General features: G+C 44.2%; 1 pseudogene; it reads right to left on the bottom strand.

Moving 5' to 3' along the window:
• Positions 1 to 413: 413 nt before the first annotated feature.
• LOC114695298 lies at positions 414 to 2,355 on the bottom strand (annotated as a pseudogene).
• Positions 2,356 to 4,661: the final 2,306 nt, after the last annotated feature.

Below are 4,661 nucleotides of genomic sequence, written 5' to 3'. Positions count from 1 at the left end.
GGGCCTGGGGCAGGGCAGTCCATCCCTGGACAGGAGGTCATGGAGGACACTCAAGACAAACATACTTGGGTCTGAAGTGGAGGACTAACTGCACTTCTAGAACCAGCATCTCAATAATCTTAAACAGTGCGTGGCAGTATACTAACACAATGTGTATTACATCTTATTTGTAAACTATTCCTGAGTAGTTACAGGATAGGAAGGGACTACAATGAGTAGTGAGTACAATGGGTAAAAGCAGAAACATAGTCATCAATACAAGTGCAGTCATTAGTGATATTATCACTACATCACATTTATATGTTTCTCAGCCTACAGCCCATCCCAAGAGTCCTATGGAATGAGTATTTTACTAATGTTGTTTGTAAATCTGAGATCAATGCAGAAATATTCTGAGAATCATCATTCAGGTCAAAACAACACATGGCTGGAAATTCTCTGCACTCAGGTGGTGTAATAATAAGCAACAGCAGCTCGAATATACCTTGGCACATATTGATTAATTCAATTCACTTTGTTTTTCTTGTATAAAAACCCTTACGTGGTGGCCACAGCTGGAGCCTGGGTCCTCTGAACAGAGACTCTGGTGTGGGTTTTTACAAGATGGTCAGTGAATTCCTGATAAGGAGATTTGGTGAACACAGTCTTTTTCCAGAGGTCAGGGTCAGGTAGCTGTAGGTCTTGGAGATGGCATCAAAGGTGGTCTTGGCAAAGTTGCCCGGGGTGGCAGTGCAGCCCTGGCTGATGTGTAGCAGTCATCAGTACCGGCCATCATCAGTAGCTTCTTGGGCACAGGAGCAGAGACGATGCCAGTGCCTCTGGGGGCAGGGATGAGACGCACCAACACAGAGCCACAGCGGCCTGTCACTTTGCATGGGACAGTGTGGGGCTTGCCAATCTTGCTCCCCCAGTAGCCTCTCCACACAGGGACAATGAACAACTTGGCCAAGATGATGGCCACTCGGATGGCAGTGGCTACTTCCTTAGAGCACTTAACACCAAAACCAACATGACCATTGTAATTCCCAATAGGGACAAAAGTCTTGAACCTGGTCCTCTGGCCAGCCTGAGTCTGCTTCTGCACTGGCATGATCTTCAGAACCTCATTCGTTAGTGATGCACCAAGGAAAAAGTCCATAATCATAAATTCCTTAGTGGGCAGGGATTTGATCTTCATGACCTTGACCAGGCGGCCCAGTTCAGTGACGGGGATCCAGTCCTTGTCTTCCGCTTTACTTCCAAGAGTCCTGAGGCCTTGGGCCACGCCTACAGCTGCTGCTGCCAACTCCTCCTCAGAAGCCAAGCCTGGTCCTCCCGCGGCACTGGCTTCCTCCGCCATTTGGTGTTTTCCCGAAGAAGAGAAAGTTTGATTAATTCTTAACAGCAGTCAAGGCTAAGGCAGTGCTGTTCACTACTTTAGTGATGAAGCTTCTAACTGAAAGTTCACTTTGCAACCCAGCCGTAAGCCCTGGAACGGCTCTCAAAGATGTAGCTACTGCAATAGTAGTTAAAGCAGGTACAGGATGAGGTTATCATCACAAGACGCAGAAAGAGTGCGCCTGACCCAAAACGTGGAGTTCTTTATGATAAGAGCCCTTAGTATAAAGACGTCTCTACACTACGTCACCGATCACACAGCCCATACATCTCACTAGTGTGTGATCAGAAGATACGTTAAAACAAAGCGGACACTATTCACAAGCTTCTGCAGGAACGTACTGCCAGTAGAGTTACATTACATTCTTAGAGCGAGACAGTCAGTACAAAGACAGCACTGATTAACAGTATCCGTGCTGGCCACGTGGGTAGGTGTCTAGTGGGTTAGCATGAAGGGCATCCCTGTAGCATTTACCAGTGTCTCCACAGGTAATGCCTCTCTCTATCAGGTTATTTTGTAGCAACTTTTAAGAACATTTTTGAAGACTTTATTTTTAATTTTGTGTGTGTGTATGAGTAGAGGTGCTCACAGGGGGCAGAAGAGAGCATCTGATTCCCCTTGGAGCTGGAGGTGGTTGTGAGCTTCCTCGCGTGGGTGCTGGAACTGAACTCGGGTCTTCTGCTGGAGCACTAGGCACTCTTAACTTTTAACTGTTGAACCATCTCTCTAGCCCCAATTTTTTAATTTATAAATGACATTTATTCATTTATTGTTGTGGGTGGAGGGAAGAAGTGGGTGAGTCTGTTGGGGCCGGAGTGTGGAGGTCGGAGGAGAACTTGCAGGAGTCAGTTCTCTCCTCCTTTCATGTAGGCCCCAGGACTGAACTCACTGCGAGGTGTGGTGGCGAATGCCCTTACCAGCTGGGCCGTCCCACTGGCCCTTGTAGCAGTTTTCTAGGACTATATCTATTATGAACACCAAAGTAAACTGATTAGATTTAGAGCTAAATTTAACCTGAAATTTGGTTTTCTTGTTGTTGTTTTGTTTTTCAAGACAAGGAATCTCTGTGTAGCCCTGGCTATCTTGGAACTCACTCTCTAGACCAGGCTGGCCTTGAACTCATAAAGATCCTCCTGCCTCTACCTCCTGAGTGCCGGGACTAAAGGGGTGTGTCACTATGCCAAGCTTATATTTGTTTTTATTTCCTGTGTATATATGTGTGCCTGAGTTTTCATAAGAGCACCATATACATGCAGGAATCCAGAGAGGTCAGATCCCCTGACACTGCAGATGGTCATAAGCCACTTTGTGGGTGCTAGGAGCCAAACCCAGGTCCTTTGCAAGTGTAGCAAGTGCCCTTAATTGCTGAACCATCTCTCTAGTCCCTCCCTACAGTTATTTTAAAAATTACATTCATTTATTTCCATGAGGGAGAAAGTGGGTGTGCACATGACATGGCATCCTTGTGGAGGTTGGGACAACTCATCAGAGTGTATTCTCTCCTACTACATAAGTTCCTGGGTTCAAACTCAGCCCTCATGCTTGGTGGCAAGTGCCTTTACCCACTGAGATATCTCAAAGGCTGCTTTTTATGTTTGATGTAGATAAAGTCCTTATCATCCATTGAGTTGCTCTAGGGAGTCACATGGTGAAATCACAGTTGTTTTTCTGGGGGGCAGATCAATAACATTTTTGAATTAAGAGATGTCTCTGTTGGCCTGGAAAAATACCTCCGTCGTCTCCCTCTCGTAAACTACTGGTCGGACAGGAGTGGTACAGTTAGTCCAGGAGCTAAGGATTTGCACAGCTCCCAGAAGAAGAAGAATGTTGAACTGGTCTCATAGAGATCAAGCAGCCTTCAGCAACATGCTGAGATATTAAGTATAATGGATATAAAATTCAAGATTCAGCTGGGCATGATGGAGCACACCTTTAATCCCAGCACTCAGGAGGCAGAGGTAAGCAGATCTCTGAGGTATCCAGCCTCATGGACTGAACAGCTACTGGATTCCTGAACTTTCCATTGGTAGACAGCCATTGTTGGACTAGCTGGACCACAGCCTATAAGCCATTCTAATAAATCCCCCCATTTTTAATAAAGAATCTATATATTTTTTAAAACAATAATTACACAGTGCATTAATATATATTTTTAAGATCTTTATTATTCATTTATGTATATGAGTGCTTTATCTGCATGTACAACTTTATGCCAAAGAGGACATCAGATCCCACTAGAGATGGTTGTGAGCCACCATGTGGTTGCTGAGATTTGAACTCAGGACCTCTGGAAGAGCAGGCAGTGCTCTTAACCACTGAGCCATCTCTCCAGCCCCCAAGAATCTATATATTTTATATAAACATGTATCTATTCATATGTTAGATAGATAGATTAATTCTATAAGCTCTGTTACTCTAAAGAACCCTTACTAATACAGCATCCCATTTATGTTTTCTACCAAACCCTCAGCTTTCAGAGGATAATGTGATAAATCCATTTTATACCATGTATCTTATTACATTCCTATATTAACTTACACTTGAAGTAGCTCCCATATCACTCTGTTTTTGTATGAGCATATCAAGCTTAGCATTATAGAGTCCATATAGTATTCATTTGGGTAGCATGGGCATATGGACATACAACCAAACATCCAGATGTAGGTATTTACTGCCACAGAAATGGACTGACAATTTTGACATCAAGTCAAAGCTCCCGCATTATTGATCTGCCAGATTGTCCTGGTGATTTTGCCTGATGAATATGATCTATCCAATGATGCAGGATATCCCACTTCTGCATCTGCTGGCAGAGGGGCTCTTTGAGGATACTCTTCTTTATGATGTCCTGAGTACTAGGCATTCCATAGTCCTGTGCCCACCTGTGAGCAGCATACTCTCCAAGATGTCTAGATTTGTGATAAACCCATTTGTGCTTATCAGAGGGAGCTTACACACTCACTGGAGTCTAGACTGAAGAGTCTGGGCTGAATGATTATTCTATGGAGGTAAGTAAGCACACTGAAGTACCACCATGGAGTACAGTGCCACTGACTGACCACTGCCAAATATCCTCCCACGCAGGTTTTTCCATATTTCTTTGCCACTTGTGGTCCATTCATGTTTTTGCTATCAGGCCATCCAAATGGCCATTTCATTTGTCACAGACCAGTTAATGTACACATGGCATTGTCCTGAGTCAGTTTGAATAGCTTTATAAATAGCATATATCTCTACATATTGACTGCTCACACCAGAGGCTGAGGAGACCATTGATCAAAAG

Source organism: Peromyscus leucopus, chromosome 7, assembly GCF_004664715.2.
Source record: "Peromyscus leucopus breed LL Stock chromosome 7, UCI_PerLeu_2.1, whole genome shotgun sequence".
Lineage (NCBI taxonomy): Eukaryota > Metazoa > Chordata > Mammalia > Rodentia > Cricetidae > Peromyscus > Peromyscus leucopus.
This window is presented reverse-complemented; position numbering and strand designations above follow the sequence as displayed.